The sequence below is a fragment of the Schistocerca gregaria genome, chromosome 3 (genome assembly GCF_023897955.1).
Source record: "Schistocerca gregaria isolate iqSchGreg1 chromosome 3, iqSchGreg1.2, whole genome shotgun sequence".
Lineage (NCBI taxonomy): Eukaryota > Metazoa > Arthropoda > Insecta > Orthoptera > Acrididae > Schistocerca > Schistocerca gregaria.
In genome coordinates, this window is record NC_064922.1 from 466,751,823 (window position 1) to 466,779,780 (window position 27,958).

The 27,958-nt window shown below is 42.3% G+C and overlaps 1 protein-coding gene and 1 pseudogene across 1 annotated transcript in view; one reads left to right on the plus strand and one right to left on the minus strand.

The window, feature by feature from the left end:
* LOC126355430 (uncharacterized) overlaps positions 1–27,958 on the plus strand; it is a 1,825,973-nt gene that overhangs the window by 1,217,649 nt on the left and 580,366 nt on the right. The gene's annotated exons all lie outside the window — the stretch shown is intronic.
* Positions 26,992–27,109, minus strand: LOC126357204 (5S ribosomal RNA; annotated as a pseudogene).

Here is a 27,958-nt window from a genome sequence, read left to right on the forward strand (position 1 = left end):
TCAAAATACCAATTAAGTTCATTCCAGATATTCTCTCATTGGTTATTTCATCAAGCGAATTGGCAATAAGATTAAGTCTGTATGTTAGAACCCAGGATAATTGGGTTTCAGATTATCTCGTAGGGAACTAGGTTTCATAACAGAGTATGACAGTAAGCTCAGATGTACCGAGGTAGAGCAGCAATAACATAAGGCTGCCAGTACTCTAAAACAATTTATTTTATAACGGATACTTATCAGCTGTACTTCACTAACTACAAGAAACTTGGCCCTATCCCTATCTATTTTAATATTCATCCCAGCTGACTCACGTAACATTGCAGTACGTTTGTCATAAGAAATTTTATAACACAACGTTCATACTAAGATTAAGGCAACCACATGGAGTGCCTTCAAGGTATGGTTGCCTTTTCTTTCCGATCCATTCATAGACAAATAGCAAATGTCGTTGTTATTGACTGACGGCGTTATAGAACTCCCATTCCGTTCAAAATGGTTCAAATGGCTCTGAGCACTATGGGACTGAACATCTATAGTCATTAGTCCCCTATAACTTAGAATTACTTAAACCTAACTAACCTAAGAACATCACACAACAACCAGTCATCACGAGGCAGAAAAAAATCTCTGACCCCGTCCCTGACCCCTGCCGGGAATCGAACCCGGGAACCTGGGCGCGGGAAGCGAGAACGCTATCGCACGACCACGAGCTGTGAACTCCCATTCCGATAAAAGCCATGTGTTACACTAAGTTGAAAATAAAATTTATTAAGTTTCATTTTAGATGTGCAGACAGTAATTGATTACCTTAGTTGACATATGTGTATATTGAAATCAAGAATTTTTAAAGCAGTTTACTTACAATTCGTTACACGTTGAAAAAATGCACCAATTACGTTCGGTCCATATGGAAAACATGATTAATATGCTTTCGTTTCAAACCATTTTGCATATCTTCAATGAAACATTCCAGACGCGAAATTAGGATCCAGCTTCTTCGTAGTCTCTTATAGCTTCCTAAACAATTTATCCAGTTGCTGTTGTTATTGCTGCTGCTGCAGCTGTGTTGGGATCACAGACACATAGCAGCGGTCTCATTTCAGATCTATATACTCGATACTAGTTCTTCTACAGGTAAGCTAAACGCTACCACCAAAGGAGCAGAGCAGTAACGGGTATTAAATGAAATTTCTACATCCAGAAAATATTGTAAACAAATTTAAAGTTCAGAAGGTGCTTCCACATTCAAAAGGATATTGTTTTCTGTCACTCAAGGGAGATAGTCTTTCTTGTCTCTGTTCATATTCTCTGCAGGATTTCGAATATATTACTAGAGCCGGCCGAAGTGGCCGTGCGGTTATAGGCGCGGCAGTCGGGAACCGCGAGACCGTTACGGTCGCAGGTTCAAATCCTGCCTCGGGCATTGGTGTGTGTGGTGTCCTTAGGTTTAACTAGTTCTAAGTTCTAGGGCACTAATGACCTCAGTAGTTGAGTCCCATAGTGCTCAGAGCCATTTGAACCATTCTATATTACTAGAGAAATATTCTGTTTCCTTCTGTATTCCAACGCAAGATCGTAGTTCCTTCGACAAATTTACTTTTACGAGACGAGTTTTTTCCCAGTGCGTGTCCTATTTCTCTTTGTTATTTCTGTTTGTTATTATACCCAGCAATTCAAAGGCCAAGTTTTTAGCCTCTTCCTCCTATTGTTATGTAGGCTCTCTACTGAACTTTTATCATCAGCGGTATTATAACGCTATTCTGGAAATTTTTTGGTAAGTATCGTGTATCTTTAATTTAGTACATTACCTAAAATAATGTAGCTTCTGTAATTTCCATTAACTTGGAAACTGCGGGTAATCGATTGCCGCCCGTTTGTTTGGGTTCAGATCATGTAATCCCTGTCAAAATATAGTCGTAATCTCAGATTACGTTCCCCTTGATTCTGGTTCGTCTCTTCTATTGCGCTGTTTGTCTCCAGTACATGCTGACATTCGATGTACACCAGTCGTCAGTCATTTCAACTGAAGTTACTCATCATATTTATTTACTTCGTCAAAATACAGTTGTTGTCCTAAATTACGTTTCCCTTCAGTCTTGTTAGTCTGTAGTCTCTTCTATTGCGCTCTTTGTCGCCAGTACACAATGACATTCGATGTAATGCAGTCGTCAATCTTTTCAACAGAATTTACTCATCATATTTGTTTACTTCGTAAAAAAGTTTAATCTTCTTGCCACCTACGTTTCTTACTTATTTAACAATTTTTTTTATCTGTTTGGATTTTGGTTCTTCTCATGTACTGGTCTTTTATTTCAAATTGATTTACATTATTTGCTTTCATGCTCACTCTAGTACTATTTTTCCTCATCAATTGGTTCAAATATTTGTTCCTTTATTAGTTTCATTTTCGCTTCTTCTTTGGCTATACATCTAATTCTCTTTGAAGGCTTAATTAGCTCCAACCTTATTAGATGGCATTTCAGTTTTGTTCGAATACTTCCAACGCTTTAACTGCACTCAGAATCTGATGCCTACTGTTACTGAACGTTGGCTTTCTTCTGCTTCTCGCCCCTAATTACAGTTTTTCCGTTAGTTTCATGTAATTTCATTGCATATTCAGAAATAATCTGTGTGCACTTACCACGTACATGTGTAAGGACGCTATACATAAATTAACAGTTTTTTTTTTTTTTTTTTTTTTTTTTGAGAACGAATACCACGTTACCCCGTGTAATGTCTCCCTGTTGAGAGCAGCTTCAGTATGACGCAACTTAAAGTATATTCTCTAATTTTTCAGTTCCTCATTTAATTTCTGGAAGATTATTTTAATGCAGATGTGAAACATTCTGGACGATTTAAAAAAGTAACACAAAATAACTTTACAATCAGCCAGAAATGTTTCAAGAATTGTGGGTTCCTATAGAAAAAGTGAAATATTATCTGTATTTCGGGACAAACAACTAAGGAGTGAAAGTGTTGATGTTGCTCAAAATAGCACAAATGATATCGGTGTAATACACGCACAGTCGAAGCATAGAATTACGTGTAAATATTAAATGTCGAGAAACTAGAATACTTCATTACAATTTGCTAACATTCGACAGCAAAGCAGGTGAACTGTAAAATTCTATCGTTCCCTCAGAAATGGCATGCGTATCTGCACATTCAGATGAAACTGCAGAGAATTAAAAAGGAAACGAAGAAATGAACTAAGTCACATTTAGGACACGGTGTGAGGTTCTTGAAGATTTGAAACAGCAGAAAATGCTTTTGGTGCGAAATGAGCAATCACAGCTAGACCCTCTGTAAAGGGAGATGTGTCGGATCGTATCAGACTCTAGTTTTTTGTTTATCTTTTTTATTTACTATTTACTGAGGCACGTCCCAGTCGTAAAATTTAGTGCGCGAACGAGTTGTTTTGATCGGCCTGGCTGCTACCGTCAACGAAGCGTTCGAAATTGTTTCCCACGCATTACGCGCAAATGGTACAGATGTGCTACCGTAAGACTATTAAGTAAATCGTTGAAACGTCCCCTTAGAACAATTTATACAAGACTGTGCTTAAACTGACACACAATATTTTTGGCGCAACGCAATCTGACTTCCAAAAATCCCTACGAAAGAATGGCCCTGACTAACATTAACCTATACGTTTCACAAATCACTTACCTCACAAAAATCTTCGTTACTCAAGCTACTGCAATACAGCGAGCGCCACTACTGCCAGCTAAATAAAAGATTCAAACTACTGAAGGCACTAACTACTGATAAGCAGAGTCACCAAATGAAAGATTTTAATAGAGAACAAACAATGTATTTACCTTAACAGTCAAAATATATATGGTAGTTCATGACATCCAGTCTTACAAATTACAAAACTCCGCCATCTCTCTCCCCACGTCCACCACTGCTGGCGGCTCACCTCCAACTGCACAACGCTACGCGCTGTTAGCATCCAGCTGCCTCTGCTCAACACTACAATGGCAGACAACAATGCAAACTAAACACACACTGCGCACAGCACAGCCAGTGATTTTTCATACCGAGCGCTAAGCGGCGTTACCAATAAGAAAACCTAAACAGCCTACTTACGTCGTCTCACTCACAGTCACAGGTACGCCTAGAAACAGTGATATGCGAATGAAAGAGACTCGTCATCGTGAATTACGAAATGTATGAAACAACATGATTTGATTGTATTCCTTGGCGAGTTCAACGAATGTGAAGTTCTAGGGACGCCAGGTGAGTGAGTTTGTCTAAATGGCACGACGTTTCGATGTGTCATCCCGTCATCTATACCACGAGATGATGGAAATGACAGCATTCGTCTGGCAAAGGTTATGGGAATGACACACAATGTAATGTCGCGTCATTTCGACCATCGCAACTGTCTGCAAAGCCAAGACCTTTTCATCCATACAAAGAAAGTAACGCTCGAAGACAACAAAGAGAGTAATTGTACACATGGTGGGTACTTTGTGTCTTTTATTTGTTAATAAATCACTAAATCAAACAAATTAATGTTGCCAGGTTAGGGGTACATGGCCATAGTTGCCCGTAGCCAGCTTTATGGGCTCTCGTTCGAACACTATTGGTAGAATATTTTGCTAACAAAACTGCCCATATGCTCAGTGAAGGGAATGTAGGTTTCTGAAGTACATGTTTATGAACGATCATTAGTTCCTCCGAAACACAGTCAAGCAAATCCCGCGGTACAGATAATGAAAAAAGTTACAAAAGGCCTTGAGAGCCCAACGGCACCGACCGGCCGCCGTGTCACACTCAGCCCTTATGCGTCACCGGATGCAGATGAGGAGGGGCTTGTGGTCAGCACATCGGTCTCCGGACAGTCGTAAGTTTTCGTGACCTGTGCCGCTGTTTGTCAATCAAGTAACGTCTCAGATAGCCTCACAAAGGGTGGGTGCACCAATCTTACCAACATTACTCAGCAGACCTGGACAGTGACCCATCCAAGTTCTAGCCATGCCCGTCAACGCTAAACTTCGGTGATCTGACGGAAAATTGTGTTTCCAAGGCTGTTGGCACAGATAACAAAGCCCAATGTAAATGGCAAAATACGAAATAAAAACTTGTTGCAGAGAGACGCTGCAAACCCTGCATGATTGCTGTGATGGCACTTCAGACTTAATATGTTCACTCCCATAGGGATCACCAGTAGGACAGCCGACCTCAGGTGAACGAAGAAAGGAAAGGAAGATTAGTTTTAATGTCCCGGAGTCACTAGTCACGCAGCTTAAGGTCAAAATTGGAAAGGCTCTAGAACGAAAGTAGCCGTGCCCTTTTACAGGCGACCATTTGATGTTTGCCTCAAGCGATTTCGAATTTCAATCTCGATGGCTCCACTGGGATTGGGGCCGCCTTTCTCTCTAATGCTAATCAGTGTCTCAACAACTTCGTAATCTCGTTCGGAGATCATGACAGAAAAGTGAAGACGTTTAATAACCTTAACAGACTATGAAAAAGGGGATAAAATAGAAGACTATCCAACCGTAAGAATACGTTTGTTGTATATTGTTTTGGGATGTGTTCCTCGCGACATGTTTATTTAACGTGTGGTCCAATTACGTACAATGGTGTACAATCAGAAGTGTAGCATCACGAAGCATATCAAATAACGTAGTGTTACTCATTGTGCATTTTGAGCATAGGACAGAGAATACATGATAAAATTTTTGGCTGATCTGGTAGTATACAATGTCCCTCTGCCGGCGGCAACAGCTGCTCTAACTCCGCTGCAGTTGCGAAACAGATAGCAGCATTCGATTCCCTGCTGCTTCAGCTCAGTGGCAGATTTCATCATTGGAAGCGGCTGGTTTGTGGTAGCGTGCAAGACTCTCATTAACTCACGACTAAATGATTCCAGTGCGTGACAGGTCTGGAGATCCGACAAATAGTCCGTCAAGAAGAGTCAGGACAGAACGGACATCATTCAACCTGCCTTAATATGTCAAGAACGTAACTGCTGCAGTCCAAATTATCGGATGCATGAACCAGGAGTGGTAGTACTGTGTGCCCAACAACACCAACAAGTTGACTGCCAGTCTCACATAACGAATACAACCTGGGAAGGTTCCTCGAAACGTTCACACAGATGACGCGGTGGAACTCTCGTGTCTCGCCTCTGCGATGAGAGCGTCTGTCGGCACATCTCCCTCTGTTGCCGTGACAACGGAAGCCGCAACAATGGTTGCCACGGTTACAACTGCTGGTGCTCCAGACGTCGTTGTAACATCGGTCTGGATTCTTAAGCAAGCCCATTTATGGACTCAAGGTACGGGATCCCGCACGACCGAGCGGACGTGTATGTCGTCTCAGGCACTAATCGCATGAGGGCGTTGAGATCCTCTATGGCGTTGACTACGGATCTCCTGACGATAGCGACTCCGTATCCGGATAACAGTAGCGGGAACCCGACCCACGGGAGCAAAAATATCGCAGTCTCGATAATCCTCAACCTTTTTGTTTATAATTCCGAAACGAGCTAGTAAAAGCTGCTTCGTTTCACACGAAGCATGGCACGATCTCTTCAGTAACGAATGAAATTCAAATGCGATGCCATAATGAGATATCAGCTGAGTACCTACTGTATTTCTTAATGGTTACAGTGCGGCTTTCCGAAGTCTTGGTGTTCAGCTTCAATTTGGCCTACAAGATGCACAACTTTGCTTCCGCCGTTTTTCCCCCAAAATTTGAGGCTTCAATGAAACAAATTGGCAACACATGTACAACTCAAAGTATTTTACATCTCCGGCCACTACTTTCCCCCATCTTTCGGACAGTGTACGAATCCTGAGTCGAAAAAGTTGTTCATCTTTTGAAGCGATCCACGAATCGATCCAATTTGTGACTTCTTAATGAGGTCGGAAGTGTTAGACAGCCAGGCCATGAGCCATTGATCCAAAAAGGTGATAGTCACAGGGAGCAATGTCTGGAAAATACGACCGGTGGGGTAGGACTTCCCATTTTAAAGTTTCCAAGTACGGTTTGACCTCTTTTGCAACGTTGGATCGAGCAGTGTCGTGCTACAAAATCACTCTGTCGTGCCTCTCGCTGTATTGCAGCCGTTTCTACATCTCTACATGTACATCGATACTCCGCAAGCCACCTGACGGTGTGTGACGGAGGGTATCTTGAGTATCTTTATCGGTTCTCCCTTCTATTCCAGTCTCGTATTGTTCGTGGAAAAAAGGATTGTCGGTATGCCTCTGTGTGGGCTCTAATATCTCTGATTTTATCCTCATAGTCTCTTCGCGAGACATACGTAGGAGGGAGCAATATACTGCTTGACTCTTCGGTGAAGGTATGTTCTCGAAACTTTAACAAAAGCCCGTACCGAGCTGCTGAGCATCTCTCCTGCAGTCTTCCACTGGAGTTTATCTATCATATCCGTAACGCTTTCGCGATTACTAAATGATCCTGTAACGAAGCGCGCTGCTCTCCGTTGGATCTTCTCTATCTCTTCTATCGACCCTATCTGGAATTGATCCCACACTGGTGAGCAGTATTCAAGCAGTGGGTGAACAAGTGTACTGTAACCTACTTTCTTTGTTTTCGGATTGCATTTCCTTAGGATTCTTCCAATGAATCTCAGTCTGACATCTGCTTTACCGACGACCAACTTTATATGATCATTCCATTTTAAATCACTCCTAATGCCGACTCCCAGATAATTTATGGAATTAACTGCTTCCAGTTGCTGGCCTGCTACATTGTAGCTAAATGATAAGAGATCTTTCTTTTTGTGTATTCGCAGCACATTAAACTTTTCTATATTGTGATTCAATTGTCATTCCCTGCACCATTTCAGTACAATTTTCCATTGTTATAAACTCTCGATGTACCACAGTATCATCCGCAAAAAGCCTCAGTGAACCTCCGATGTTATCCACAAAGTCATTTACGTAGATTGTGAATATCAACGGTCCTACGGGACTCCCCTGCGGCACACCTGAAATCACTCTCACTTCCGTTGACTTCCCTCCATCGAGAATGACATGTTGCGTTCAGTTATCTAGAAACTCTTCAATCCAATCACACAACTGGTCTGATAGTTCATATGCTCTTACTTTGTTCATTAAACCACTATAGGGAACTGTATCGAATTCCATTTGTCTCTAAATGCTCTAGTCAAACGCATTAATTGCTTTCGATAACGAGCACCTGTGATTGTTTCACTTGGTTTTAACACCTCATAGTACACAACGCAGAGCTGGTCCAACCAAATGTAGAGCATGATCTTGGAACCGTGAATATTCGGTTCAGCCGTCGACGTGAAAGCATGGCCGGGATATCCCCATGATATCACCACTGCCCATTAATTTAGTCTGTCTTCGGTTTTCTCTCAATCCACGTTCTGTATTCATTATACTGACGATAGCAATGTCATCAGCGAATCTCATTGTTTATATCCTTATATCCCCCATCTGATCCTAACTCTTAAGCCTATTCAGGGCAAGTTCCCCTACTGACTGACTCACTGACTCATCATTGCTCAGCCCAAATCTCTGTAGGCAGGAGCTTGAAATTTGCTGATGATTTTGATCTTATACTGCAGGCGTCGTTTAACAAAGGAATTTTCGAAATTCCACCTCTAAGGGCAGGGGATGAAAGAGGCAATCAAAGGTTTTTTTTCACTCTTAAGGCAATTTCGAAACTATATCACCGACCTCTGTGGGTGAGCGGTTCTAGGCACTTCTGTGTGGAACCACGCGGGTGCTACGGTCGCAGGTTCGAATACTGCCTCGGGCATGGATATGCGTGATGTCCTTAGGTTACTTAGGTTTAAGTAATTCTACGTCTAGGGGACTGATGACCTCAGATGTTCAGTCCCATAGTGCTTAGATCCATTTGAACCATTTTGAAACTAAACCTACGAAAATTTATATTTGGTATTTCGGTCTGCAATAAAGAAATAGGTGTTTGGCATTCTTGAGTGTTTAACCACTATGGGTGAGAAGCCGAGGGTGAAAAGTTTTTAATAAAGAATTATTAAAGAACTACTGAGGTATTTTTAAAACTGCGATTGTGATAACTGGTATTGGACTTGTCAGATACAATAAAGAAATACGTGTTTCAGTCTTCCTGGAAATTCAACACTTGAGGAGACGAAATAAGGGGAAAAGCTTTTTAAGAAAATATTTCGTTATGAACGTAGTTTTAAAGCTAAATCTATGAAAATTGGAATCTGGCTTCTCAGTAACAAAAAGGAATACGTATTTTAATGTTTTGGATATTCGAACTGAATGGGGGTGAAATAGGGGATGCAAGTTTTTATGGAAATGATTCAATACGCAAGTACTTTTGAAGCTAAATGCATAAAAATTTGTATTTTAATTTCGTGTTAGAGGTAACAAATACGCATTTCACTGTTTTCGGAAATTCAACACATGAGGGGTTACATATTTTTTGAAAGTATTTAATTGTGAAAGCATTTTTATAGCTAAGTATTTGTTATTTTTGTTTGGCTTGTCGGAAATTAAAAAAATACGTCTTTCATTGTGTTTCGAAATTCAGCCGATAAGGGGGTGAAATAGTGCATGACATTTCTTAAGAAAATATTTCATTACCGGTATACCAAAACATTTTTTAACGTTAAATGAATGAAAACTGGTATTTCACTTCTCGTTTACATATACAGGGTGTCACCTAACGTTACCGCTGGATATATTTCGTAAACCACATCAAATGCTGACAAACCGATTCCACAGACCGAACGTGAGGAGAGGGACTAGTGTAATTGTTTAATACAAACCATACAAAAATGCACGGAAGTATGTTTTTTAACACAAACCTACGTTTTTTTAAATGGAACCCCGTTAGTTTTGTTAGCACATCTGAACATGTAAGCAAATACGTAATCAGTGCCGTTTGTTGCATTGCAAAATGTTAATTACATCCGGAGATATTGTAACCTAAATTTGACGCTTGAGTACCACTCCTCCGCTGTTCGATCGTGTGTGTCGGGGAGCACTGCTACATACATAGCGTTTCTACACAATGATCGGCCAACGTTGCTCGAAAATGTCCCACTGGAAATGCGTCGACGTATGTGGTATCAGAATGATGGTGCACCTGCACATTCCGCAATTAACACTAGGCTGACCCTTGACAGGATGTTCGACGGGCGTTTCATAGGACGTGGAGGACGCATAAATTGACCAGCCCGTTCTCCTGATCTTACACCTCTGGACTTCTTTCTGTGGGGTACGTTAAAGGAGAATGTGTACCTTGATGTGCCTACAACCCCAGAGGATATGAAACAACGTATTGTGGCAGCCTGCGGCGACATTACACCAGATGTACTGCGGCGTGTACGACATTCATTACGCCAGAGATTGCAATTGTATGCAGCAATGATGGCCACCACATAGAACATCTTTTGGCCTGACATGTCGGGACACACTCTATTCCACTCCGTAATTGAAAACGGAAACCACGTGTTGTACGTGTACCTCACCCCTCATGGTAATGTACATGTGCGTCAGTGAAAAAGACCAATAAAAAGGTGTTAGCATGCGCACGTAATGTGCTGTTTGAGTCTCTTCTGTACCAAAGGTCCATCACCGTTCCTTTTGGATCCCTACGTAACTCGGTGCTCTCCGATACACACTATCGAACAGCGGAGGAGTGGTACTCAAGCGTCAACTTTAGGTTACAATATCTCTGGATGTAATTAACATTTTACAATGCAATAAACGGCACTGATTACGTATTTGTTTATATGTTCAGATGTGCTAACAAAACTAACGGAGTCTAATTAAAAAAAAACGTAGGTTTGTGTTAAAAAAACATACTTCCGTGCATTTTTGTATTGTCTGTATTAAACAATTACACTAACCCCTCTCCTCACGTTCGGTCTATGGAATCGGTTCGTCAGTATTGGATGTGGTTTACGAAATATATCCAGCGGTAATGTTAGGTGACTCACCCTCTATACAAAAATTTGACAGTGAATAAAGTTTCTATGGAAATATATACACAAGTACGCGAAAGGGACTACTAACAAACCCTCGAACTCCAGATAACATAATCGCCGTTTTGTCAGGAGAACATTTGGAAAAGACCATGCTTCCACGACCTTAGCGTAAAAGTTAAGAAAGTCTTGCACTATGAGAAGAATATAAACTTTCGATTAAAGATAAATAAAAAATCTGTGCACATAATATACTCTTCGCAAGCGAAGCTTTGTGCCATTGCGCTGAATAATATTTTCATATCCGAACACAAATACACCTCATGCCAATTTATAATTTTTTCATGCCGTCTTCATGGTGTAACTTCAGTGGCCGGCATTATGGACTGATCATCCTCTTCGATCATCACCGTCTTCTTTTTTCAAGCTGACTGAGGGGAAAGAGAGATAGACATTGTCACCATAATTGAATGATTTCTCAGTCAGATATTTGGGCCAGCTTCTCCATTGCATGCCATAAGTTTCGTCGCCCTTCAGCTAATTTGCTTCTGGCAGCTGGCTGCAAGTACGCGGGTTATTAAAATTCCAGAGCGGGAACAGGAAGCGGAAGTAATCGGCCCGCTTACAGGCTGGCAAGGCGAGACCGTCCCGTGCCCGGCATGGCTCGCCTCATTTGCCGGCGTAACAGGCGCATCAGAGGGGCAAGGCGGTGGCGCGGCGGCAAAGGCCCGCAATCTGTGCGCTACAGCCACGCAATTACCCCGGCCTGCTAGCACAGCCTGCGCGCCCTGCCGCCTTTAATTCGGCTGTAGCCGCCGGGATCCCGCCCGGGATTGGGACCCTACGGAGAACGTCTTGCCCCTGATTGGCTGCAACTTGCTCTGGTTTTAAGAAACGCCTCCTTTTCCGGCCCAGAGATGACTGATGAAACACTTGCCTCGTGCAGTTGTTTCACCAATCACGGAAGAGATGAAACTGGTTTACTACGTAAAGGTATATAATGTGCAGAGTTACCCTTTCTGTATATACAAATCATCAGACTGAAGCCAACGTCTTGATGATACCGTCATCATTCTCTGCCCTCGCCTTTGGTTGTTGCTGCTTCGTTCTACCCATAACACAGGGTGAAGCAAAAACCACGCTAAATCCTTAGTGCCTTATAGCACGAATGGTTGGCCTATGTGACCGATTTTCTTTTTGAATTATCAGTCTTCTGACTGGTTTGATGCAGCGAATTCTTCTCCTGCGCCAAACTCCTCATCTCAAGAGTAGAATCTGCAACGTTCGTCCTCAACTATTTGCTGTCTTCTTCTACAGATTTTACACTCTGCAGACCCTCTAGTACCGTCTAAGTTACTCCGTGATGTCTTAACAAGTATCCTGTCATCCTGTCCCTTCGTCTTTTCAATGTTTTCCATATGTTACTTTGCTCACCGATCCCTTACTTTATGAATACATCTACTTTTCGACATCCTTTTGTAACACCACATCTCAAATGCTTCGCTTACATTCGTTTCTTGTTTTCAAAGAAGTCCATGTTTCACTACCATACAATTCTGTGCTCCAAACGTGCATCCACACAAACTTCTTCTTCAAATTAAGGCCTATGTTTCATATTAGTAGACTTTCTTGGGCAGCAATGCCCTTTTATCCAGTGCTTGTCTGCTTTTTATGTCCACCTTGCTCCGTCCGACATCGGTTATTTTGCTGAATGACCAAATGTACAATAACAGAAGAACAATACTCATAAAAAAATCACACACACACACACACACACACACACACACACACACATACACACAGCTTCACTACTCACCCTCACTCCAAGTCCCATCCCAACACTCGTCTCTATTCTCATCTTTTGCAGCTCTCATGCCCCCACAGGCAACTAGTGATTGGAAAACCTAACCGGCTAGAAGCGATACCGGTTTTGCGGCATGTTATAACATGAGTTTTTTAAATTTTTTTGCAAGTAACCCAGTAAAAAACTGAAATATCAATTAGCCATAGGAGCAGTGCCAAAAATTTTTCGTTTTAAGCAAACCTTTTTTGATAATAAAGTAATCGTTTCTCGTAATATTTGCATTGGTCTGAAATATTGCTTTGTTTCAGAAAATGAGAAATGCGATCAATGCTATTTTAATAACAACGCTGACAGAAACGAGCAACAAACACCTGTGACAAGGACTGGTACAGCATTGCTGCGACCGTTATGACCATTTTGCCGTGTCTTCTCTTAAGGTGCTCTTCTACGTGTGGTGCCCCAGACTTGTCACTACCCGGTCTACGAGGCAGTTTCTCGCTATCGTCATCACACAACCGGTGTACTGCACAGTTCCACCAACCCCAGTCTGGAAACGTCTTTACGAAGTGACGTAGCAATGATGTACAACGCTACATCTGCTTTAAAATATTTATCTGCTTTTTCTATGACGAAATAAGCTACGGTAACAGTAGTAAGTTAAAAATTTAAACAACAGCTCATTCATAATATTCAATAAAAACAGAAAATAGCTGATCTTCTGCCTCTGTCTACACAATATGCCCTTATCTGCTCGTAGCCCTTAAAAATGGAGAAATTAACACGGAAAACAGAGTTCTTCAGCCTCAGTTTTCACCCTTTAGCAATGATTATTCGTAATGCCCAAATATAGGAAGGATCCCCGATTACAACATGATTACGTACTAGAGTTTCAAAAAGTTAGAATCGGTAGTGTATACTCGTGATTTCTTATTGTAGCTTTCAATCACTAATCACTCTTCTAGAAAAGCAGCTAGTGGTGAACGGATTAAGTCTGCTTTCATTGCTTATTTTACTTAATGTTTTAATTCTATGTTTCTGGAGGCTGGTTGAGTCAGCATTTTTCATTCTTTTTCGATTTCTACGTATATTCCAGGAAGTAAAAGAATTAAAAAGCCAAATATCAATTCTTTCCGAATGCAGTTATTTTGAGTGAGTTTAACAGTCAGGTTGTGGAAAGAAATCGATCGTTAGCGACAACCGGTTGTTTCAGCTGAAATCGTCATCCCTACAGTCAATACTAAAGCACGTAAGCGAGGAAATGTGCAGTGTGCTACAGTACACGTTACGTGCAGGGAAATGTTGAAACATAACATATCAATTGAAAGTATCTAGCATGTAATAAAACAACACATGGATGCATGAAAAGGCATAAAACGAATGTACGTGTGAAAAAGATCCCCATATATTTGTAAGTATCAATAGATTTTAAAAAGCTGCCAAGAATCACTACAGACCTCCCACCAAGAAATGTATAATTAAATAATTTTCTTTGCATTATAGACCACTGAAAATGTCAAGCCCGATTATGCGAAATACCCTGTTTAGCCCTGAATTTTTTCTTCTAACATCTACTGTATTTCTCTTGTCGTATATTACTGTACTTCCCTAGTACCAAATTACGTTTACTTGCGTTATTATTGACTTTCCTAACTTAATGGTTGCCCGTCCGAACTATGTTTAACCAATAATTTGTCATATATTTTGTCCTTGAGAGCAGTTTGTGGTTGTCCAGTCAAAATTTGTAACAAATGTTGCATGTCCTTTTCGGAATCTACTAAGCCTACTATTTCATTTGCAAATCGAATACTATGTATTTGTTTATTTACGCAGCTGCAGAGAATATATTAATCGCAAGTGAACCCTGAAACTGGTAACTATATGCGTTAATAGAAATAGAGAAGTCCAGTAAAAACGGGCCTGCAAGCCAACCGACTGTGGTTACCAGCCTCCAGTGACTTCAGCATCTAGAATTTACCTACTTAGCAGTCCCCATTCTTATCTGAATGGTCAGTGTCTCTGCTGCCGTGAAGTGGGTCTATGTTCGTTTCCCGACCGGGTCGCCGATCTCCTTTCGGAAACTGGGTGTTGTGTCTTCCTCATCATCATTTCAATATCATCGACAAGCAAGTCACCCAACGTGGTGTCAACTGCAAAGACTTGCAACTCGGTGGCCGAACTTCCCCACGTGCGGAATGCCAGCCATCAATGCCATACGATCATTTCGATTTAATCCTACGTAGTATTAATGTACATGAAATACGAACTTTTCGATTAATTCACAATATAATTTGGCATAAGTGTTTTTAGGAGTGTGGCACATTCATGATGGGAGTCTGCACACTTTGCTGCTTGTGTAAGAGGTGCCAATACAGTCTAAGTTGGATTAGTCTGAACAGCGAAGGTACCCATGCCTCCAAGATCACATGACCTCTGGATGTTTATGTCATGGATCATGAAAAAGCTGAAGAGTTCAGCCCTGCAATTCATACGTTTGAAGTACTGGAGGAGGAAATTATGCATTATTGTCTAGTTTCACTTGATGCGAGTGCGGCGTTGTTATGGCCGTCAGTCCGAAGACTGGTTCGATGTAGCTCACCAAGCTTCTCTGTCGTGTGCAAGCATAAGCGAATAACTACTGCAAGACACATCCATTGGATCCTGCTTACTACACTCCTGTGTTGGTTTCCCTCTGAAATTTATTCCACTCCCTCCCCCGAACCTTCTATCCCCCTTCGCCTCTCCCACTCCTCTCCCTCACATACTTCCCTCCAATATTAAATTGACGATTCCTTGATGTCTCAGAACGTGTCCTATAAACTGATCCCATAACATAAAGCTTTTTGTTTGTAGTAGGCCTAATAGACATTTGATATTAGTACCTCGTGAATTATATTCGTGTTATAAAAATGACCATCTGTGCCTAAACAGTCTCGTTTATTTGGTGTGTCTTACAATTGCTGCAATATTAGAAATGCCTATTTTGTTCTGTCCAGCAGACAGTGACAAAATAGACGTAATCACATCGAGAAACCACATCAGTCCTAAATACTATTTGTATTAACAACTTTTCCAGTATTTCAACTTTCAAGTAGCAAAACGTTTGACGAACTTTGATGAGAAATAGATTCCTTAGCAGAAAGGAAAGCACTCCATGTAAAGTTGTAGCAAGATTAGAGGGAAAAAAATGCTAGGGGCTAAGGATTGAAGAAATGTGTACTGTCTTGTTTGTCTCATGTCTTTTCTGGTTTTATGTATCCTATATTTAATTTCATGTCACAGAAAACAGCAAGTTATTAGCTAATATGCAATGAACAGTGCAAATTTTCTGAAGGGTTCTCCCGATTACAAATAATCCCATCCAGTATTAATTGAGATTTTTTTTTTCTTTTTTAAGCGGGCCAGGATGTCAAAACGGCCAACGGAAAGCGGGAGGGACACCACAGGACATTTTAATTTCCACTGTTTTGAATATATTTTGATGGCATTCATTACAAAATATACAAGTTTCAGTTCCACAGGGCGAAATACAGTGACGTACGATAGAATAATACTGTGTAAAGACGAGTGGCACTGCACTTTGACACACTGAAGGCCAAATAACGTGTCTTACGTTTCCCCGAACACATTTGTTTTATGTATGAGGCACTCCAGAAAGATGTACGCTACAAAAGGAACATATTTTTGAAAATTCGTTTCTTTTCAATTCTTCGTCCTATCTCTAACGCTTGAGGAGGGGGCGCCACTATCTAGTATTGCCCCTGTTTGGAAATATACTAGATCCGGGGCTGATGCACAGAGCAGTCTGAGTTACAGTGCCGAAGTGGATAGTCTCCACGTGACCCGTGTTTACATTTAGTGATTTTGCTGTTTCCTCTTCGTTTATTGCTCTCAAATCAAATGAAAACAAAACGGATTACTTTGGCCAGGCGCGAGCAAGTGAATTAAAATACATTCACATAATTACGGAATGCTAAAATTGTTATCAGTTTCAGATTTTATTTTATTTCCACCAGTGAAGCATTAATCGCCTTGCAGAACAATTAAGTAATTTTCTTCGATTTGGTAAGGAAATTTTCCTTTTATTAATCTTTTACTCTGAGGCCTTTAATGTATTTGAAACGACGTGCTTAATTCCACTTTATCGGCTACATTCAACTGCTCGCTGAATTTCAGGCGTACGTTTTCATCTTCTAGCACGTATGGCAGTACGCCATAATAAATAACCAAATATGAGATAATACAGTACTGGCACTCAAGGAAAATTTACATCCCGAAACCCACACTGAAAAGCTTAATATCAGGTCGAGGTCTACTTATCTGGGAATCTGGACATACGAATCTGAACTTTAAGTGTGCACATTTTAGTATGGTTCATGAAATTCCGATGCTCTTGTAGTCTGTCTGATGTCCTTTTTTCTCTTATGACATTATGTAAGATCCTCTAATGTTTTACACGTACGAAGATATGGGCATCCTACGTCATCGTAACTGCGCAAGCGTGATGGCACCTTTTATATGCCCCTCTTTGGCAACTGCTGAAATGAACCTATTACTAACAGGTCGCGGGATAATATTGCGAATGGTGGTTTGAAAAGCGTTACTTTCAGATTAAATTTCCTTTCACGCGAGTTGAACTATGAGCGAGCCATTTAGAAGAATTCCGAGCCCAGATGATCAGCCATTTGTATCGTTATCATAAATTTTACTGGCACGTTTGTGTGATATATCTTAAAGTGTAACACGTGAAAAAAAGATAAGCATTATATGTGAAAGCTTAGCTTCTCTTGCAGCTTGTTAACCTTAGAGACCGGTATTATGTGCGAAAGCCTAGCTTTTCTTGTAGCAACACTATCTATATCAATTTAAACCATTAACTTTTCCTGTTTGTGTGTTCACGCTACTTAGTGAGGTTGTTATTGGCTGACTACATCACGTGTCCTATGCTCTGAATATCCACTGTCATCGGATGGCGAGATCACGTGATATGAGCTATGACACATTTACAATAGCGCATCGTAAATACAATTTCAATGCTTCAGAATCTAGCATGCCGTGCTTGGTGGAATTCGAATTTATATTTTCGTAATACGAAAGATGTTGCTGCACATCAAATATCTACCCTAAATGCGAATTTTTTTCCCCTGAGTTTCGTTTTCTGAAGTGCCGGGAAATTCTACGCACCTGCGGTGGATGCTGACGTCAGAAATGACCGGCTCGTGTTGGACATCAGCCACGGTGCCACCCACTCCATCATGACAGGGCATCTCAAGTTCCGGAAAACCTGTTCGTAGAGGCTTCCCCACAGCCTACGGTTCCGCTCTCTTCCCGTGCGATATTCATATTTTCGGAGCCTTGAAGAAAGACATTCGTGGCCGTCGATTTGCTTCGAACTACAAGGTGCACGCCTAGGTACAATCGTGGTTCCGTAGACCACCGCTAACATATTTCTATGACAATATACACAGTCTTGACTCAGAGTTGGGTAAATGTATTTACTCTTCTGGCGATTACGTTTGAAATATTAAAACAATAAAAAGCCGCCTCGATTGCGAAAAAAGCACCTACGTTTATGGCGGGTCATGGCCCATCGAACATAGGCCGGTGTGAGGTGGAGCGTACACCATTAAGTTAAGTAGTGGTTTTGACTTTGTACATATCTACTGTTTGTGTTTTCCTTTTCTTTTTAGTTTATAAATGTATAGGTATGGTGTTCTGTTAATCATTGACAAAAGTCTTTTTAGGCACTTCTGGGTTTTGTTGTTCTGAAGAAGGTGTAGTTATCTACGCTGAAACCTAGGTTAACACTTAACACTAAGTGCTTTTTTCGCAATCGAGGTGGGTTTTTAGTTCTTTAATATATTAACCAACTATTTCCGACGCGCTGCCATGTTGACGGTTCTTACTTTTGAAATAAGCCGGCCTCTGTGGCCGGGCGGTTGTAGGCGCTTGAATACGGAACCGCGCTGCTGCTACGGTCACAGGTTCGAATCCTGCCTGCCTCGGGCATGGATGTGTGTGGTGTCCTTAGGTTAGTTAGGTTTAAATACACTCCTGGAAATTGAAATAAGAACACCGTGAATTCATTGTCCCAGGAAGGGGAAACTTTATTGACACATTCCTAGGGTCAGATACATCACATGATCACACTGACAGAACCACAGGTACATAGACACAGGCAACAGAGCATGCACAATGTCGGCACTAGTACAGTGTATATCCACCTTTCGCAGCAATGCAGGCTGCTATTCTCCCTTGGAGACGATCGTAGAGATGCTGGATGTAGTCCTGTGGAACGGCTTGCCATGTCATTTCCACCTGGCGCCTCAGTTGGACCAGCGTTCGTGCTGGACGTGCAGACCGCGTGTGATGACGCTTCATCCAGTCCCAAACATGCTCAATGGGGGACAGATCCGGAGATCTTGCTGGCCAGGGTAGTTGACTTACACCTTCTAGAGCACGTTGGGTGGCACGGGATACATGCGGACGTACATTCTCCTGTTGGAACAGCAAGTTCCATTGCCGGTCTAGAAATGGTAGAACGATGGGTTCGATGACGGTTTGGATGTACCGTGCACTATTCAGTGTCCCCTCGACGATCACCAGACGTGTACGGCCAGTGTAGGAGATCGCTCCCCACACCATGATGCCGGGTGTTGGCCCTGTGTGCCTCGGTCGTATGCAGTCCTGATTGTGGCGCTCACCTGCACGGCACCAAACACGCATACGACCATCATTGGCACCAAGGCAGAAGCGACTCTCATCGCTGAAGGCGACACGTCTCCATTCGTCCCTCCATTCACGCCTGTCGCGACACCACTGGAGGCGGGCTGCACGATGTTGGGGCGTGAGCGGAAGACGGCCTAACGGTGTGCGGGACCGTAGCCCAGCTTCATGGAGACGGTTGCGAATGGTCCTCGCCGATACCCCAGGAGCAACAATGTCCCTAATTTGCTGGGAAGTGGCGGTGCGGTCCCCTACGGCACTGCGTAGGATCCTACGGTCTTGGCGTGCATCCGTGCGTCGCTGCGGTCCGGTCCCAGATCGACGGGCACGTGCACCTTCCGCCGACCACTGGCGACAACATCGATGTACTGTGAAGACCTCACGCCCCACGTGTTGAGCAATTGGGCGGTACGTCCACCCAGCCTCCCGCATGCCCACTATACGCCCTCGCTCAAAGTCCGTCAACTGCACATACGGTTCACGTCCACGCTGTCGCGGCATGCTACCAGTGTTAAAGACTGCGATGGAGCTCCGTATGCCACGGCAAACTGCCTGACACTGACGGCGGCGGTGCACAAATGCTGCGCAGCTAGCGCCATTCGACGGCCAACACCGCGGTTCCTGGTGTGTCCGCTGTGCCGTGCGTGTGATCATTGCTTGTACAGCCCTCTCGCAGTGTCCGGAGCAAGTATGGTGGGTCTGACACACCGGTGTCAATGTGTTCTTTTTTCCATTTCCAGGAGTGTAGTTCTATGTCTAGGGGACTGATGTTAAGTTCCATAGTGCTCAGAGCCATTTTTTGCGCTGACTTGTGTGAGGTCGTGCTTCCTCGTGGAGAAGAAGTTCGTTTGCATTCTTGTGGCGACTAGCACGCTGAAGACGTTTCTTCAATTTCCTGAGGGCAGCTGTCTGCGGCCAGTCGACCTGCGGGAGTCGTATAGGTTTGCGTGACCTTGTTGCGAAGATGACAGACGCCTCGCCAACGACTCATCCTGCTTTTGTTCAGTGCCAGGTTTCCGTTCACATTCTGCAAGGGACTATAAATATCTGCGATGCTCTGATTTTCCGTAAAAGAAACTCAGTGACAGCTATCTTCTTGGAACGCATCTTCTCTACCGACCCCAGTTTGAATGCTATGTACAGCGCCGCCACCTATCGGAACCTCATGACGCTATAGAGGCTGAAGAGTGAATATTTCACCATCTCTGACAGCAAATTCCGTAATTTTTCAAAGGAAATTGGCCGAGGAGAAATTACGTGTTGCATTGTTTATTGAACGCCCCTCGTTAATATATCTAGGTTGAAGACACCCTACTAGAAACATTGCATGTCAAATTTATTTGTACTAACTAGACAATATTTTATACTGAAGTCAGTGGTGATTTGTAGCCACAATTTTACAATACCCCGCGAACAGCTCTTTTGCGGACGCCAGGCCTATTGGAAAGTTTATTCTCTGTTGTCATATAAGTAGGGACTTCACAAAGTAAGTTGCACGTAACTAAGCATATTGCGCAACAAGACTGACGTACGTTCACAAGAGTTTTTGATTTACGGTTTCCTGCTGTTTTAGGCATTCTCGGTGCGTCGCGGTGTGCGACTGACATGGCGCGGGAACTGGAAACGTACCCTAAAGTTCACGTACCCGGAAAATCATCTAAATTCCGCACACGCTCGCCACGAAGTTCTGGCAGTATAGGAGCCAAAAGCAATGTCGCGTCTCACCGTAGTGAAACGAAGCCAACGATATGATTTCTTTTTTTTCGGCAAGGCTAAAAGAACATATTGTGTGAAAGAGATTTTAGAACGACGATGACGTTCACACAGTGCTTCTCGAATGGTTCCGTGGCCAAGGACTTTATTTCTGGCGCCGAGAAAATAAAATATTGTTAGAATTTCCGACCGTTCTTTACACAGACTTGGTCAATATGTTAAAAAACAGGTTCATGTGTTTGTGTCACTTCGAAGAGTAGTGCAGCTCTCAGTTAAAGTTGCTTGGTCCATCATAATAACATGTAACTTACTTAAGTCCGCTTGTACTGCCACCCCTTCCCGTTCTCGTAATAAACTATTATATACCTCATAAAGCTTCCTAACTACCATATTTTATATCACATAACTTAATTTTTCCTCCACCGAATTTTAGAAACCCATCTGTGTACGGCTTTACCGGCCGAGCAAGGTGGACGTGCTGTGTGTTTCCGCCTGCAGCGCGGGCGCGCTCGCTGTGCTTACTTCCTTCGGTCGACAATAACGTGACGCTGTAGCGCGTCAAGGTCATGGCGAATCAACACCGAAAACTGACATTCAGATTCACTTTTGGAAATGATTTTGCTAGACCAAAAGCATACGGTGTCGAAGAGTCCAAGATCCCGGCTGCCGAAATCATCGCCATCCACTTTTCGATCGTAAGTAACATGGTCTATGTGAAACTTTCTAACGACGCTACAGGCGGCAGGATGCATCGCGACATAAAACAAGGACTACGGTTCTGCCACGCAGACAGAAATGTTGGCAGCGTCGAGGGTTGTTCGTGCCGGACTGGGATATCGGACTACGCGCATGGTCGAACTGCCCTTCGAATTCCCAGCGGCAGACGTCTTGACTGCTTTCCTTCCCTCTTCCTCGAGTTAAGAACTAAGTTTGATACTAACGGATTTCTCTTGGCCCGGAATGCCTTTTCACCAGTGCTAGTCTACTTTTTATGTCTTCCTTGCTCCGTCTGTCGTCGATTATTTTGCTGCGTAGGTAGCAGAATTCCTTAACTTCATGTACAGCATGATCCTAAAATCCGATGTTTAGTTCCTGACTGTTCTCAGTTCTGCTGCTTCTCGTTACTCGATTTACTCTCAGTGCACGTTCTTACTCACAATTCACGTTCTCTATGCCTTAGACTATTACATTCAACAGATCCTGTAATTCTTCTTCACTTTCGCTGAAGATACCAATTTCGTCATCGAATCTTATCATTGACATCGTCTCACCCTGAACGTTAATTCTTGAATTTCCGTCATTGGTTCTCCGATATAAAGATTGAACTGTAGGGGCAAAAGACTACATCCCTGTCTTGCACCTTATTTAATTCGAGCAATTCGTCCTTGATTGTCCACTCTTATTACTCCCTCTTCCTTCTTGCACGTATTGTATATTACCCATCTCTCCCTTTAGCTTACCCATATTTTTCTCAGCATTTCGAACATCTTGCATCATTTGACAATGTCGAGAGCTTTTTCCAAGTCGACAAATCCTATAAACCTGTCTTGATTTTTCATTCATTTCCATTTGCTTTCATTATCAACTGTGTCAGAACTGCCAGCATTTACCTTCCACAAAGCCAAACAGATTTTTTGAAGGACATCATCTTTCTGCCAGTGACTGTTATAAGTTTATATTACACTGTTGCAATTTCGGCCTTAGGCCATTATCAAGTAACTGTTTCCTAGCAGATCGTCATTTTCTTATCTTAGCTGCATGGTACTCATCTCGTTGTTGCTGTAATCGGAGATAGAAGTTCCCCCGCTGAGTCTATAATTCTTTCATATTTCGCTAGTAACCGTGATGTAGAAATTGTTAGCAACGAGGTCAAGCTAAAGTCCTCAGATTTCGTCCTCTTCAAAACCAATTTTATCGGAAAGTCAAAGTATTGTTCCATTCCAAACTCTATCACTCAAAGTATACCACAGTACACGTCATCCATTTCGAGTTTACGTAGCCGGTACGCCAGACGCAGGGGAAATTTACACACGATACTTCCACTCACCACAGCCAATGCCGACTCGCGTTGCCAGGCAATGAGACGGGTCGCTTCTGAAGACCATTGATTGGCCGAACGGAAGAATAGACCGAAATAATATCTCAAAATCAGTTGAATCCTGTAGAGCGGATTTCGATTCCAACTTCTGTGGAACGGTCGTTTCTAGGCAATTCAATAAACCGAAGCATGCAATTCGGTTTTCCTACAGGTGAGCTTACATTATCGTACAGGATGGTTTCAGTTAAGCTTTCACTACTTGAGAAGGCCCCAACGAAAAATGATTGTTCAAAGGACAATGAAGAGAAATAACGAATCGACCGTTGAAAAAACATTTTCGTTTCCACTTGAGAGGGTAAAATTTGTTAATTGCGTACCATGTTTAAGTTCCAGGCGCTGCATAATTTGACGGCCGTTTGCATCTACGACAGCCTGGGACCGCACCAGAAACAGCTATACTGCTGCCCGAAACATCTCAGGTGGGAGGGTGGCTACCTCACCCTCTACACCCATCTTCAACCTCAAACGTGTCTTAGCGTCCCATTGACAAACACTGTCCTTCAGACAACCCCACAGCCGAAATCACAAGGGGTCCAATTCTGAAGATATGAGTGGCTGAGTTTGGAACGGTCAGCCAGTGATTCGGTTTTCTCCAAATGTTTTATGTAATATTGAGTGACGTTACGAGGAGTACGTCGATACACGCAAAGAGTAGCTACACTGTTGCTGTTGTTTTGATAAAACAGCTTCACGAGTACGGCTATGCTAACGCTGTCCAGACCTATGCTGACTGCAACTGCAATTCACACTAACACTTGTGTTTGAGGCCTATGTCGACTTAACAGTATCGGAGCCTAAAGGCAAATCATGAAACTAACAGCACAAATCCTGCAGCGCTCAGACTGAAAGTCATTCGTATAAAGTTGGGTACCCATACGGTAAACATTTTTCCGTCCACACTGACTCAGTTAGAGAAAGTTTAATTATAACCAGCCTGTACCTCAGTTTCCTATGGAGTCTTCCTTATACATATATTTCATTACACCTGCTTTTTGCACCCTCAAAATAATTATTTTTAAGTAGCTCCTACCAAAGTGATAGGTAGTGTACGACTAATTCTGAAGGCTGCAAAGTGGAAAGTGTACATTTCAAGATCGCTGCACGCTATAAACGAGGACGATCCGGATTGAAGGATGGAGTACTGCGAGTGTTTTGAAGACATGCTTCGCGAGGATGAACGGTTTGCAAAGATAGTTATCTGGTCTGATCATGCACAATTCAAACTGAGCGGTACTTACAGTACTTACAACTGCTTGTAATGGGCTCATCAGAATCCTCACATTTACGTGGAAACCATGTTAATCTACTGGGTGTTAATGTGTGGTGTGATCTGTCATCGTTTGATTGATCCATTCTCCTTTGAAGGTACCGCAACTAATGGGGAGTCTCTTCATATGCTGCGAACATCGATTTTACCTGGTTTCCGAGTGGTGTTTGTAAATGCGAGATTTTACCTACAACAAAATGGCTCGGTCTCCAGACCTTACACCTCTTGACTTCTACTTATGGGGGAACTTGAAAAATAAAATTTATCAAGAGAAACCAGCTACACCGAACGAGCTACGAGAAACCATCGAGGCGTCCTGTATAGCTATCACTCTGTTAATAAAAAAAATTTCAAGTGTATGTGAAATCTTATAGGACTTAACTACTAAGGTCCTCAGTCCCTAAGCTTACACACTACTTAACCTAAATTATCCCAAGGACAAACACATACACCCATGTCCGAGGGAGGATTCGAACCTCCGCCGGGACCAGCCGCACAGTCCATGACTGCAGCGCCTTAGACTCTGTTAACACTGAAGTTGTATTTCGGTCTACAATTCAGAGTGATTGACGTTGTTCGGATGCTAATGTGAGTTACTTTCAACATATAAGATAGCCTTCCCCCCACACAGTGCAAGAACTGTAACAGTATGTCATTTTGTTCCATTAATATTGGCTATGAAAATTGTCTACATTTCTCGGGACCCCTCTGCATAATGTCTTCGCTCACTATTCTGGGTAAAAAATTTAAACAATGAAAGATGATTTTACAACAGTAGAAACAAAGCTTGCGGCTGTAATGTATCATCCAGTCATCGATGGAAATACTATTTTACTATCTTCGTATATCTCTCACCACAACGTGTGTCGTAAACAGAATGGAAAAGACTGTGATAATGTTTGTCTGAACATGGGTTACTGTGTTTTCACGGGATAAATATAAATGCAGACGAAAGAGCCAACAACAAAGGGAAACTTCACTCTTCATAAAACTAAACTCGTATATATCTAGGTTACTGCCGGAAAACATTCGCTGTAAAGGAAGCGAACGACCCATGTGTTATTTATGTGGCGACACTGACGTCGTCCGTCCCCTTTCTCCCACCGCAGCTTCCCATGTTCACAAGTTCCAAGGATCGTTCCCTGAGATTCTCACATTCATAGTGGAAACGGAAACATTTTAATGAAGTCCATCCGTCCTCGCATGTTTGCCTTCAGTCCTATAAATCGTGCTTTAAAGTTCATTGTTTGAAGCCCCAATATATATATATATATATATATATATATATATATATATATATATATATATATATATATATATAATTTAGCTTTTTTTGGTAGATGTGCTTCAAAACTGAGCTCCTGTTGTAGGAAATTTTCAGTGAAATAGTATAAAATACTTTCCATGTTTTCCAATTTCTTAACCGCATTTGTTCTCTGCATGAGCTGTTCTTCTACTGGATGTGGCTGCTTCTCGTAAAATATTCATGGAAATTTTCAGACCACTTTCACTAACTTCTTGAGGGAGATATTATCATGAAAGCGTTGTTAAAGCACAATTATTGCGGAAAAGCCGGAATTTCTGAAAACTCGTTACCCAGAATAATTGCGCCAGCCTTAACAAAAGCTGCTGATGTAATTATTTCTGCGCGAACGGATTAGACTTATGAAGTGCAAACTGCAAACCAGAGAGAAACAGTGTTATACTATTTAATAAATGCATAAGCTTCGAATAAAGTTTATAAGACATTCCTGGAAAATGAGCCATTCAAATAAGCCGCTTTTAGTTACTATGTGTATCGATAAAACAATTATAAATTGATACCAGTCCGATACATTTGTTACGCTTTGAGATCTCACTACGTCTTCGTATTGTTGATTACTTTCATTCATTCAAACAGGCTACAGAAGATACTCGCTAAATTTCACTCTATTTCATTCCAGTTTTTTTTATTTTTTATGGAATTCCACACCAAATTTTGGCTCCTACTGAAATGTTATTTGAAGTTCACAACATGTCGCACTCTCCACATATTGTTGTTTATTTGCCAGTCTCAATCGAAAGTTCTTCCGAATAAGCAGTATTGCGTAACACCTCCACTCTCAATATTTTCCTTTCATCTTTGTATTATGCAGTAAACGAAGGATGTGTCATCCCTCTGACATACTATCTTCCTTGCATGTGAAAGGACATGATATGTTGAGTGATATAGAAATTATTGCCAACTAAACACTGGAACTACGATGGTTTATTTAGTAATAGTAGTAGCACTCCGTCTTCAGGCCACAAGGGGTCCATCGGGACCATCCGACCGCCGCGTCTTCCTCAGTTGATGATGTGGATAGGAGGGACATGTGGACAGCACACCGCTCTCCCAGTCGTGACCGGAGCCGCTACTATTCGGTCGAGTAGCTCCTCAGTTGGCATCACGATGCTGAGTGTACCCCTAAAAATGGCAACAGTGCATGGCGGCCCGGATGGTCACCCATCCAAGTGCCGGCCACGCCCGACAGCACTTAACTTCGGTAATCTGACGGGAACCGGTGTATCCAGTGCGGTAAGGCCGTTGCCATGGTTTACGTAACAATGCCAAAATTTCTCCAACAGTTTTCAGAACTGCTTCTGTCTAAAAATCTGTTTCACGCTACTTAAGAAGAAATACGAAACACTGGTGCGCTAAATTTAAGGACGAAAGTAGCTTTCGTGTCATGCGTCACTGTAAAAAAATTCAATAAAGTTACTGCGATTCGTATTGGTTCCGTGCACATTAAATAAGCAGGATATGATTCTTAACAGGGTGTGTGATCACCACGGACGGCAGCACTTTCTCTATGCTTGTGAACATGCTGCAATAGGTCATCTCAACACATCCCTCACGTTTTCGCTAAGATTTAAGTCAGGGGAGCCAAGACGTCATTTACATGCGCAGTAGGATGAGATCGGTCATTGTAATTCCTAAAAAGAAGTCAGCACCGAATGAATCCCTAAAAACACGTATATGGGGAATGAGCAAAAATGTTAACTTAGAAGTCTAACATATTCAGTGATTTGGAGGTCAGTACTCCCATCCAGAATTATAACTCCGCACACCATAATATCAGGGCTAAAACGATAATTTTCGACATTGCTGCACTTACCCTAATATAGTGAGAGGTGAGAACACGTAATGCACCCAGGAACATTGTCGAAGGTGATCGTTTTGGTGGTTCAGATGTTATGGGGTGGGCAGGCATAATGTTGCAAAGGCGTACTCACCTCCAAATCATTGAACACGTTACACCACCGGTCAACATTACTGTGACACGGTACTCCTTCCGTGTGCGTCTCTTTAGGGGTGCCTGCATCACTGACCTCATTTTTATGAATGTCAACGCGCTACTACATCGAACAGTGCAAGAATAGGAGCAGCTCTTGGGGCGA